The sequence below is a fragment of the Lonchura striata genome, chromosome 10, assembly GCF_046129695.1.
Source record: "Lonchura striata isolate bLonStr1 chromosome 10, bLonStr1.mat, whole genome shotgun sequence".
NCBI classification, from domain to species: Eukaryota; Metazoa; Chordata; class Aves; order Passeriformes; family Estrildidae; genus Lonchura; species Lonchura striata.
Window position 1 is genome coordinate 18,084,565 of NC_134612.1, and position 13,572 is coordinate 18,098,136.

The following is a 13,572-nucleotide window of genomic DNA, read 5'->3' on the forward strand; positions in this document are numbered from 1 at the left end:
AGGGGAAGTCAATCTGGAGCAAAGCTACAGGTGATCCCAGTTCAGCAATGCCAGGCCAGCAGCCAGAGCATGTCACAGTTCCATGCAACTGCACATTTTCCTGCATTGCCCTGCAGTATTTGGGAAGGCTTTCCAGGACCTTCGTGGAGACAGCCCAGAGGAGGAAGCTGCTCTTTGCATGGGCATTTTTGTGCATCCTATTCATCTCCCAGAGCTGGGGCAATAGGGAATAGAATCCAGACAAGCACTGGGTCTCCAGGGATGACATTCAAGTAAAACATCTGCACATTGTTGTGGCTCAGCACATCTTCCCCTTGGTACAGCCCCACGGAGCAGTGACCTGAGGCTTTGTCTCAGTTTGTTCCCATTTTACCTGCTGGAAGCTCCTACTGCTCCTGGGCCTGTGTTGGGCTATTTCCATTTCATGGCAGCTCCCGGGCACAAGGCCAGTGGAAGGCAGACGCTCTGCCTGGAACAAACCCAAACCAGAGGATTTTTCTTTTTTTCTCCCTTCTCAATTAAAAAAAAAAAATCTTTGTTGAGTTCAAACTGGAAAAGCAGGAGTCTCTCTTCACTCCCCTTACAAGGTCAGCAGTTTATCCCCATATGGACCATTCACTTAAAATTGAACTCAATGATCCTTGTGGGTCCTTTCTGACTCAGAAGATTCTGTGATATCAGTTTATTTTTGTGTTTGTATCTGAGTGAGGGGGTGAGCTTATCCCTGCTTGGGAGCCACATGCACCAATCACTCAGCAAAGGCAGTGGGCAGCAGGACATGGTGAACCTGGGGCTGCCCCGTGTGCTCACCTCTAGCACCAGAACAGACTCAACACCAGGGAGAGCAGAGCCACACACACACAAACACACACATGTCCCCAGTATAACATATCCCAGCCTCTGCCAGAGAGCAAGAGCCAAAAGTGCTCTAGGAAACAGGCATCAGTGCCAGTGGGAATTGCTGGTTGGCTTCTGAAGCTCAGTGGGAAGCGTTCTATCGTTCCCCCTGAGAGTTCCTTGTCCTGTGCTCTCCCAGCTAAAGTTGCCCACTGAGTCCATCCATGCAGTTTGCAAAGCCCCTGTCCCAGCTGGTTGCTGTGAAGGAGCAGCCACCCCAAGGGCTCTCATGGTTGCATGGTCCAGCCGTGGGCTGAGCTTTTTGGAAAGGGTTTCCTTGCATTTGACTGTGCCTGCAGAGCTGAAGTGACCTGAGCAGGTGTCAAGGCGTACAGACCACCTGTGAGCCTGGGAGAGGTCAGAGCTTGGGAGCTGGGGAGATGGAGCCCACACAGATTTCACCATCCATCTGCCCCCCTGCAGCAAGCTCCATCAAAAGGAGGTCAAAAGTAAGAGCTGAAAGTGCTTTTCCAGCCCAGACCACTCTCAGACTGTTTGTGCCTCATCCCAGCAGCACACTGGGCTGTTTCACTTACCAACTCTCACCACAGAAATTCCCACTTGCAGGATGAGAGATGAAACCATTGCTTTGAAACTTCCTATGACCGTAGTTAAAAATAAGACTCGGAGCAATAATTTCCCTGCTGTTGGTGCCTCAGACCTGAAAAACCTAGTCCTGAACGACCTAGTGGTGTCTCATTTAGCTGGGCAAGCTGTGATCACGATGTCTGTATCCTGGGAGGGAGGCAAGAACATGGTTTCTTGGGGAAAAGTCCTCTTCTTCCCATCCTGTACAAGCCATCAGCTCATCTCCCTGTGTACAAAATGGCAGAGGAAGCTTAAAGACTGAAAATTACACTGAAAATTACACTGCATCTCTCCTGCTCAATTTTAATTGTAGAGCAAAGAAAGAAGCCCATCGATTCATCCTGCTGGGTAATTAAATGCTTAATGCTATTGACTATAAAGACATTATGGTTCAGCAGCCCAACACTAATGTATGAACAATCACTTATATCATGGCAAGGAAGGGGCACGAGCTGCTCCTGAGGAGCACGAGAGTTACGTGGCATGGGAAAACACAGTGAAAAACCTCAGGGGCTGAATTAGTGCCGTGACAACCTGCAGGAGTGAGAGCCCATCCCAGGGAGCAGGGGAACAGGGAAGGGCTAGAAGGACCATGGAGGAGGAGGCAGCCCCTACCCCAAAGAAATAAATCCCCCTGGCCATGGCAGGGCGAGGAGAGTCTGAGCTCTGAGCATCAGTGCTGCCCCCAGCACAGCTCTAGGATGTTGTCAGCCATGGGATCAGGAAAATGAATCTGAGCAGTACGACCCTTTTATAAAAGCCATGGCAAAGGCACGAGAATGTCTGCCGACCTCCTGCCGGGCTCTACATTCCCAGTAATTAGCCGTCTGCTTTAGTGTATTTATTATGCACAGGATGTGGAGCACAGGGCAGAGCCTGCACATTGCCTGGGATTAAGCACATAAAATGAGCTGAGTGAGCACTGCTCCAAGCTGGAGAAGCCCATTTGCTTGCTGAGAGAAGCAGTCAACCCCCAGAGCTGCTGTGCCGGTGGCCACCGTGCACTTCCCAGGGGAGGTCTCACCCAGGGAAGGATGGAGGCTGCCCTGCCTCCCACCTGCAGGACCTCAGAGCCCAGCACATGGCAGGGATCCCATGGCCTGGGGACAGGGGGAATGCTGAAGGGCATTTATAGAAGATGGAGGAAAGAAGGACCTGCAGCATCACAAGGAGAGCAATGCTTTCCAAGACCATCCTCTGCTGAGTTCTTTTCCACCTCCTCAGGTGACATTCCCCCCCTCGCACAGCCCCCTGAATATCAGGCTAGCCCAGAGGTCCAAGGCTGTGAGGGGAGGAATATCAGGAGGTGGCAAAGATTTCCAAAAGAGGCTCTTACCCCAGATATGTTGGTTCAGCTCTCTTTATTCTGTGATGTCCATGTGGAGAGCGGGGCAAAAGAGCATGAACAGGAAATGTCAGGGGTCTATATAGACTTTAGACAAGGTGGGCTTCCCTGGCTCTCCACCAACCCCATTGGGGCAGGAAGGAGGGTCCAGGGTTATCTGATCAGAGTCACAGGGTCCTGGGGAAGGGGGCACAGAGTGCCCATGAGCTCACTGTGACACCCAGGATTGAGGCATTGTCCCTCCAGCCATGGCACGCTGGGTTACCCCACCTGCAGCCATTTCAGGGACAGCAGACATGGCCCAAAAATCCACCAGAGGCAAAATTTCCACCTAAGCTCTCAAATCCATGTCAACAACCCCCTGCCCAAGGATAAGGGCAGCCCACACAGCCCTTCCTGACCTCCAGCATGGAAATCAAAAGCACTTGCAATTTTCTCTGAGCAAATCCAAGTACAGATCATGCTGTCAAATCCTTATTTGATTTGTTTTTCTGGTGGCTCTGCTCCGTTTGCCTTCATTATTTTCTCTGCCCTGTGCCATAGTCCAATAATGCAGCATCTGCCCAATAAAAGGTCCATGAATATAATTTACAAGTAGTTGGCATCTTCTGCCTTGTCTGGGAGGGCAGGCGCCCTGGAAAAAGTGGATTTTACAGTCATTCTCAGTGGGGTAAATAACCTCTGAGCACTGTTTGTAGCTTGACTTACCTTCGTGAGGTTGCAATTCTCCCAAACATTTGATTCATGCTTTGAAATGGAACCTCTCTAAGTATATTTCTTTACAGAGTCTTAAAAAAAATAAGTCTGGAAAGAAAGAAGGGAAGGTGCTATATTACAGGCCCAGGGATGAGGAAGAAGGTGCCTCTGGTGCTTTGGATATATCTGAAGGGGAGCACTGAGCCCAGAGAGAAGCAGCAGTGATGCTCCCAGTGTCCCACCTCCCCAGGTAAGGCAGCCCTGACTGCGTAAGCTGCTGCATTTACCTTAGAAAAGCCTTTCTGAGACTGAGAATACACACCTATGTTGGTGCATTTGTGTGTACAACAGCCTCAGTAGGGGTTTGTGGGTTTATTAGGAAAGAAACATTTTCCTGAGGATGCTGTGAGGGTAAGGGAGCACATTGCTGTGTCTCCACACTCCTTTGCTCTGAGGCTTTGGGATGTGCAGCGATGGGCAGAGGCTGGGGGCTGTGCTGTGGAGCAGTGCTTGCTCTGCACCCTTTTTCAGGAGCAGAATGAATCATCACCACTATGGGTGCCAAACCCTGCACCCTCCGGGCTGGGAGCCTCACAGCCTCGTGCCTAAACTTGCTGGAATTGGTGCAGGTGGCATCACCCTGTGCCTTTGGGCTGAGGAGTGCCTGAACTGGTCCTGCTGCCGTGCTGGGGCTCATCCTGTGCCTGATCCTCACCTGGCTCCAGGTATCACTCCCAGGGAAGCTGAGCTCCCCCACACCAAGTGCTTCCTGCTGCAGGGCCAGCATCCTCCAGACCCTGAAGGTCATCAAAGATCCCCAGTGGATGAGCCACAGCTTGGGAGGGAGCAAACCTGTTTGCAAAAGGAGATATCACTGGGAGAAAAGTCCAGAAGAAAAATGAGACATTTAAGGGAAAGTCTAGCCACAATGGTGCCAGATTTCTGTATTTTAATGGTTTTCTTTGGCCCCATCGCACTATGGGTGAAGGCTGCCTGTGCAGAGAGAAGAAAGGCAGTTTCTGTCCAGGGCTGCCCTGGACTCTCATGAACGCCTGCAGCAGTGCAATGGTTAACATAGAATTTGGTCTCACCAACCATCTCCTGCCAAAGCTTTGGCCAAAAAATACAGGCTAGGGAAATTGAAAAGGTCCTGAAGACTGGCCAGGTGTGGGGGGATCAAGAGTTGTTCCCACTTCTAACACAGAAAGAGGAGACAAGTGCATCCCCAGGTCCCTGTCCTGACACCAGCTTCGCTGGAAAAGCAGCTAAAGGCAAACCTTGGTGAGTCTAAAAGAGCACAGAGCTGTGCTTGCACTGCCATGACTGCAGGGTTACTGCAGTGCTTCACAGCCTGAGCTGCACCCTCTTGGTGTTGAAGGGTGCATTTAGCACAGAAATGACTGGAGGGTGCAGAAAGCAGGAACAGTCACACCTTGCTTACTCATATTGAGCCATTTCTCTTTTGCCCAGTGCCTCAGACCAAAGGGGCACAAAATCAGGACCCATTTTTCTACCTCTGCTGCCTTTGCTCTGACCTGCAGAAAGGAGATCCTGCCACCACTGAGTCTGGAGCAAGGGCAGTGAACAGGGGGGTTCAGAGGTACAGCAGCAACCTGCCTGGCTGTTTTCTAGAAAAAAAGTTAAATCCTTCTCTTGTGGGATAAGCCTGGTTTTGTGGGGCACAGAGCAGCCTCTTGGAGGAGGGGAAATTAGAGCAGAAGCTCCTGAAGATGCCAGCAAGGGATCTGGCCACATCACACTCATGAGTGTCCCAGCCACCAAAAGCAGTTGCTGTGGGGTGACCTGTGAATTCACAGCTCTGGTGCTGCAGCACAGGACAGGACCTGCCCTCACCAGCAAGGAGGGGACACAGCTGAAGCAAGTCCCTTGGCAGAGCAGGACTGTGCTGGGCTGGGACCGTGTCTGTGCTTGGAGATGCTCTGGCTCCCTCTGGGTGTTAAATCAAAAGGATACCAGATTGCTTGGCCTGGTCTTTCCTGTTGTTTTAAATTGTTCTCCCAATTCCTGGCTCCAGTACAGTGATCAAAATCATCACTGTGACAGAAAAGCTGAATTTTGGGACATCCTGAATGGGGCTGAAGATCCCCAAACCTATTTCTAGTAGGCTTGGAGATGAAATAATGGACAATGCAGAGGATACCTCAGTGCTGACCCCAGACTCTCCCAACACACACCTGCAGAATAAAATTGTACCAGTGTTAGCCAAAGGACTTTTTCAACTCTGTAGCTGCTGGGCTGGGGAGATGTTGATCTTCTGGGGCGAGGAAGCAGGCCAGGAGCTTGGAGAAACAGCAAGAAGACACAGAGGATTCCTCCCAACTACTGAGGAGATGCTCACAGACACAGATAGGTAAGATAGGAGATGCTCGCCCTTCAGACCAATCTCAGCTCCAAGGGTAGGTGGTTTCCTACTGCAACCACTGGCTTTTGGAATAGGGTTAAACTGTTATATCTTCCAGCTATATCTGCCCAGAGACAAAAATTGTACTAGGAAGAAAAACCTTTAAATGCTTCTACTGTCACACTCACCTCACCCCACTGGGTGCAAATGGGTGCTTTCCAGCCCAATTATTACCATTTACTGTGTTTTCTTTCTTTTGGCTTTTTGCTGCTGTACATCTAATTCAACCATCCTTAACTGAATCTGTAGAAATGCATCTTATCTATCTCCCTTCTTTCATGGGAAGGGCTTGAAGGAGTCCTCACCCAGCCCTCATCTTGCAGATGATGCTTGAGCACAGCACTTGCTGCTGTGTTTCAGGTTCCTGCCAGATGGACTCACCGCCTGTTGGTTGGGATTGCCACAGAAAAATAGGAGTGAAACCCAGCTCAAACCATTTGCTTTTCCATCTGTGCAAGGAGGTTGTTGAAATCAGCGCCGGCAGAGAGGTTTGGAGCTGACGCCAGAATAAGTTTGGAGAAGTGAAGAGCTGTAGAGAGATGTGGATCTTCCTTTAGCCAGAGCAGAAATCACTGGAAAACACCAGAGGAATGAAGAGCTCACAAACCACAATGTAAGAAAGTCAGCTTGAGCCTGGCATTGCTAGCTGGCTCCCAGGATGGCTTGGGGCTGTAGGTGTGGGAGACAAGAGCAGGGCAGGCAGCAGCAATATCCTCCCCTCTCCTCATTAATACAGCAGTGAGGCTTGATGGGTCTCCTAAATTATAATGTCTTTCTTGTCATTAACTTGATTTCTTTCTGGTGACAGCAGCAGCAAATTGGCCCCAGCTGCTGTGAGCAAGGGATGAGAAATTAAAAGGAATTAAACAAGCCAAGTGCTGGAGGGGTTGGTGTGCAGGGGAGGGGGTGGTTTGGGCTGAGGAGGGGGATGGGATGGGATGGGATGGGATGGGATGGGATGGGATGGGATGGGATGGGATGGGATGGGATGGGATGGGATGGGATGGGATGGGATGGGATGGGATGGGATGGGATGGGATGGGATGGGATGGGATGGGGTCATGGGGGTAGTAGGAAATGCCAGGAAGGGAGAAATGGGCTTAGGGCTCCAGCTTCTCCCTGCAAGCAGGACACTGAGAAGCAGGTGCCTGCCACAGTGAGGTCTGTCTGGGGAGGGAACAGCCCTGTGATGCTGAGGCTGCTGCCATGCAAGAGAACACATGGGATCCCCTCAGGGATTCCCCCCTCCAAGGAACAACCCCTGCGTGGGGATGAAGGAGGACAGTGCTGCTGAGCTTCTTTGCAAGCCAGTACAAGCAGGTCTCAGCAAGGAGTTTTTATCAGCTGTCCTGGAAGAGGCCAGGCACAGGCACTGAGGAAACCAGGTCTATGTCTGTGTCTCCATTTTCTGCTGCCTGTTGGCAGCTCTTGCCCTGATACACTGCCTGCCCTGCCAGGGCATGGAGATGGTCTTGGAGAACCAGTCCATCAGTCTCTGCCAAATACCTGCTGGGAACCTGTGTCCTCCCATCCTGGCAGCCCCAGGCTGATTCCTGTGTGAAATACAGCTTTTGACCTGGCTTGTAGCCCCAGGGCCAGCTGGAACCATCCTGTGCCTAATGCAAGCTCCAGGCAGGAGGGGATGTCTCATGCTCAGTCTCAGCATCCTTAATGTGAGATGGTCATTAATGTGACACAGTCACTCCACCCGCCCAGGAAAGATAACAAGAAAGATGAGTTTGTCCTCCCAGTCCTCTCAGACAGCTTTTCCCAATGTGCCACATTAAATAGTCCTGAACTGAGAAGACAAACTCGCCCTGGCTGCCGTGATAAGCACAAAGAGTGATAAACCCACGTAATTAAAGTCTGCCAGTGTAATAATGTTGCAGCAGAGACAGCTGGAGTCTGCCCCTGAGCCTGGCTCCATACCTTGGGTTTTACTTGTTTTCATTCAGACTTAGTTTGGAGAGATTCAGCCCAAGCACTGCCAGGTGCCAGGAGGGAGGGGAAATGCCACTTGGGCATGGTGGAGTGGAGGAGCTGCTGTTCCCTTCCTGGCTGTAACACAGAGAAGTCCTTAGCAGAAGCAAACACCCTCAAAACCATATTTGAAGAGGAGCTGACCTTATAGAAAAGCACGTGGTTCATAAGGAGGCATTTCCCCGTGAGGTACTACACCACTGCCCTTAGAAGCCTGGGCAGGGACCATAGGGACTGGTCAGGGACCACTTTCACTGGTCCTAAATATATAAAACACTAGATTAAAGTTAGCTTTTTCCAGTCTGGGCTTCCCATCCTTCCTATTCATGGTGGAATTTGCTCCACCCCAATGAGACCCCGAGGGCTGATGCCTCCTCATCCACCACATCCCACCCAAGGGGCCAAGGCAGACCCTGGGAGGTGTGTGCTGGGGACCCTAAGCACAGCTTGTGGGGCTGTAGGGAAGCCCTTTGCAGACTGTTGTCCTCCAGGTCAGCCTCAAGGCCCTGAGCCCAATCCCCCAGTCCTGCCAGCAATCACAGCCAGCTGTTAGCAGTCTCTGCTTGCCTCAGAGCTCAGCCATCCAGCCGACTTTAATCCACTTACTGCAGTGCTAATTATCTTTCCTTACTTTTATTTTTTTAACCAAAGTGTCCCCATGAACAAAATTAAGCATCACACAGGCTTCTCTGACATAAATTCTGCCATCTTTAGCAACCACAGCTGCTACAGGAGAAGATAATGGGCTAACCTCTCTCTCTCTCTCTTCTAACCCATCGTGGCAGGGGTTTAACCCTGCCCCAGGTGACTCCTGTGAAGGTGCCCAGTGGCTTTAATTGTCCCTGCTAGACTGGGGAAGGACAGAGGGGAATGCACAGTGCCCTTCCCCTTGCCCTGCCAGCAGGACAGTGGGATTTCAGACACAGAGCAACACACAGTCCTTCACTTCTTGGAGATGCCCTTTGTCCCTCTAGCTCTAGTGTTTGCCCTCCATGTGTGGTCTAAGATCAGGAGAGATGGGGGGCAAGGAGCCCATCACTTCCCTGCACATGGCCTCATCCCTCCAGGGCTGTTTGGTTTGCTGTGACATAGAGGAGACTGTCCCTGGTGCAGGTGACAGTCACAGTGCATTACTGCTGAGCCAGTCTGAGCATCCAGAGCTGCACCTGAGCTCCTCCACCCAGGCCCTTGGCTGGGCTGTGCTCCCCAGGCTGCCTCACCCCAGCCTCCCTGCAGTGCCTGGCTGCCTGGAAGCTGATTTCTGTGAAAATCCTGGCTCTTGGGGAAGCCACTGAGGAGCCAGGCAGGAAGATGGGCTGTCTCTGCCTAAAAACTGAGCCCAGAGGTGTCCCTGAGGAGCAGAATCAAATTCTACATATATACACTAGGGGCTGGACTAAACATGCAAAGGTCCCTTCCAACCTGAACTATTCCATGATTCTGTGGTTTCTTGGTGTCTATTTGCCTCCCTGCCTACCTCGTGTTGCCCATCACCATCTGTAGGCACTGTGTGTTGTCTTTTCACCAGCATCACTAGCCTGGAATAAGGGGAATAAATGAAATATGGTTTGAAAAGCAGCCTAAGCTCAAACCCAGCACAGTTTCCTAAATTCTACATTTTCCTGCATCCCTCCTCCCCTAACAAATGCTGGGATCTTGGTGGGAAAGGCTGCTGTGCTGCATCCATGGCTGGGCAGCCCAAACCTGCCCCCCTGCCCAGCCCTAGACAGGGACTGCTCATTCTCAGGCTCACAAGGGCTTTGCCAAATCCACACTGAACGAGTTTTCCCCATCCCATGGCTGTGTGAAGGAAGGGGAAAACAGCCCTTCCCTTGAAAAGGGGCAGCAAAAAAATCCGCTGGCACACTCTGGAGCCATTTATCATGGCTACAAATATACAAGGCAATTGCTGTAAAATTTGAGTTTGGCTCTGTAAAGGAAAAAAACTCCACCCCGTGCTTGTTGCAAATAATCACAGCACAAAAAAAAAAGCCTTACAAGGCTGGAGCAGCCTCATAGATGAATTGCTTTTTAATCCCCAAAGCTCTGGTGATAAATCTTTTCACTGGAAGCTTTGGAGATACTGTGTCACTCAGGGCATGCAGCAGCATGGGGGGAAACAGCTCCAGGAGCTGAGCTGGAGGGGGGGACAGGAGGATTCTCCTGGGGGACAGGAGGGTTCTCCTGCAGCCAGGAGCAGGTGATCAGGCAGGAGCTGGCAGTTGGACAGAAGCTGCTTTAAGTCTGGGAGGACAGATGGACAAGTTTTAGGGAACAGCTCTTCAGAAACAAAGTGTTTGGAGAAGAGATGGTGGCATGCAGCCCAACCTGACCACGTGCTCCATATTGCAGGGACAGAGAGATGCTTCTCCCAGCTCTGAGCAAAGTCACAGAGCAATGGCATCCACACACTCCCTGCATCTCCTGGCCCCTCAATTTACCTCTCCTCTGACCCATCTGGGGTCCTCTGGGCTCTGAAATATTTGACCCCCAGGCAGTGTTTTGGAATGCTCCTTCTGCCCAACCATCCTGAAGCAGCAGTCATTCCCCTATGCCAGTTACAGGGGTGAGAGCAGTGGGAGAAAATTGCCCATCCTTGTCTTCTGCATTTTCCCATCCCACAGGGCCTTTTACTTCTGTATCACCTCCCTGGAAAGAATAATTCCTCTGATTTATACTGGGAAGGTGGCAGAGGCCAGGCTGATCCTGAGGGCTCAGGGCAGTGGGGAACATAATTCTTGGACCAAAGAGCTCCTAATTCCCTTCCTGGGGCTGCAGTGAGCCTGAGGCAGGAAGGAGTTATCCCAGTGCTTTCCCAGTAGTGGAGAGGTGCAAAATACTCTTCATGAAACCATTCTCCCTGAGGAGATCAGTTCCTTTTTTATTAGGTTTCATGTATTAATGAATTACAGGATTAAATTACTTGCCCAGCAGCCTTTAATTCAAGCATCTCTTGGGAGCCCAGCTGGCATGTGGTACCCAGGAAGTCTCCACATCATCAAAACCCAGCCCATACATCTTCACCCAGGAGATGCCACCAGCTGTGCTGCAGCTACATCTCTCACAAGCTTTTGGGATGCTTTGCAGGGTGATCCTGACCCAGCTGTGCATGTGGAGTGGGTGGTGGGGCAGCCCCAGCATCACCACCCAATATATCAAGGCTTGAGCTGCATATTCCCTTTGTGCACCTGAGAGAGGAGAATTCGGGGTCACCAAGGAGGATGGGGAGTCCCAGGTCAGGAGATGCCTGGGCAGCTGGGAAAACAAGGCTGGATAAAGGCAAAGGCAGTGCCTCACCCTTCTGGCTGCTCTGGACTCCATCCCAGCTGTGCTGCAACCAAGGATCCTGTAAAAAAACCCTGGGAACACACTCTGATACACTCTGACACTGACCAAGGCACTTGAGCTGCAGCAGCCACAGCTGTATCCCTGCACAGCCTGGCTTTTCAGGAACAGAAGGAAAAGTTTGCCCTCGTGCAGCATGAGGGACCCAAAACCCCACACGAGCATCTGTCACTACATTACAAAATACTATTGACTGCCTATTAAAAAGCCATTCCCTGGAGATTTGTGGCTGAGGAAGCAGCTGGGTGAAGTGAGACTGGGCAATAATGGCCATCAAGGAGGCATCAGTCACATCCACCCACACAGCAGCCACCAGGGGCCCACATGGCTGCCAGGGTGCTGTGCCCTGCCAGGACCATCACAGGAGAGAGAGAGGATGAAATAGATCTCAGTGCCCTCGTTCTCACTGACATCCTGCAGAGAGAGGCTGCAAGACCCTAAAACACAAAGTTACTGCAGCCCAATGCCCACCCTCACCCAGCAGCACCCACCAGGACCCCCCAAGGGCCAAGGAAGGGCTTTGCCCATGGCAGACCTGGCTGTGGGATGGAGAGCAGGGGAAGCCAGCTGCACTGCGTCTGAACTAGGGATTGGGTAGATGGGGGCAGGAGGGAGTGTGCAAGCCCCAAACCCTTGCTCTTCTCGGTCACTGGTCTGGTTGTGGTCCCATGCAATGGGCTTAGGAGAGGCTGGAAGCAGAATGGCAGCTGCCAGTGCTCTGCCTGGGGCTTGCTCATCCAGTATTTCTGCTCAAGCAAGCCCCAGGCTACCATGCTGAGCAGAGACAGGGCCATGTGATGCTGAGCCAGGGGAGCCTCCAGAGCTGGCTGTGAGGAGTTGGGGTTGAGTAAGTAATGCAAAACAAAAGCTCAAACTGCTTGGGCGGTCCCTTAGCTCCCATTTCAGATCCTCAGTATTTCATCCTGCAGGACCTGGTGTACACAGGGAAGGCAGCAGCATTGATCTCAGACAGGAAATCGATGGGTCCTTCCAGCCTGGGAGAGCATGACCAGCCACCCCACGCTCCCTGGCATTTTCGTGACATTTTCCAAACAGTGTGCCTGGGGAAGGAGTGATGGCCCTGGCTCCAGAGGCAGCTGTCCCTCTGCAAAGGCCCCAGCCCTAGCTCAGCCTGAGAGGCCAGGAAGGGTGCAGGATCCCACTTGTGCCCTCCCTGTCATGCCCTCAGTGTCCCTGGACCTGCAGACCCACCACAGCAGGAGAGCCCCCAGGAAGATCTGGTGAAACAACCCTGGTGTCCATCACCCTGGTACGTGGCCCATCCACCACCCTCCCCAGGAGCATGGCCTGGGCTCAGTCCCATGCTGGGAGCAGAGGGGACACAAGCAGGGCACAAATCAGGCCAGTGGTTTTTTTTAATTCTCAGTGAGGTTCAGCCCATGCAGGGCAGGGATGGAGGAAGGCTCCCCACATTTCCCTCAAGTTCAGGTGACCACAGTGGGCAGAGGAAGAAGAGATTGGCACCCAGCACATGCTGGTCAGAGACGGGAGAGGGGAGCATATTCATGTGACACAGACAGCTAAGGAACTCTGCCTTGGCACTACAGACAGCCTGGAGCATCTTTTATCCCATATTTTCCCCCTGGACTCCAGCTCTGGAGGGAGCAGCCATGCTCCTTCCCTTGCCCTCAAAGGGCTGGGAGCAAGGAGCTGTACCAGCACCTGCAGCCAGGCACCAGCTGGCACCATTGAAGAGATGTGCCAGAAAATCAGGGTTACACTGGTGCCAGACAGCCCTAAAGAGGTCTCAAAGGAGAAGGCACCCACGGACCATTTTCTGGCCATGAATGGGGTTTTTCCACAATCCCATGCAAACCTCTCATACAGCCCTGGATCTCAGCCCAGGTGCAAGCTCCTCTTGGGGCATCCATCCATTCCTGTGTCCCAAAACAGCTTGGGATGCCTAAGCCCCCAGCTCCAGTACCTGTGGGATCACCCCCCTGGGCCAGGAGGGATGGAATATTTTTAGGGATTGCTGACATATCCCTGACACAGAAGTCACTGTCCCCACACCATAAGGGATGCCCTGGCCTTGGCCAGGCCTGAGGACAGTGGGATGCATTGGCATGCATCCAGGGCACAGCAAGGTCACTGCCACCATGTCCCTGGAGCAGTGCTGCTGATACAAGCAGCCTTTCCACCCCAGCGGGACAGCACGGAGAGGAGGGATCCCCCATCGCTCCTGCCCCGCTCCCCAGCACAGGATGAGCGCCACAGGCGCATGGATGCTGGCAGTGAGGAAAGCTGGTCCCAGAGTCCTTCCCTGCCCTCTCACTCT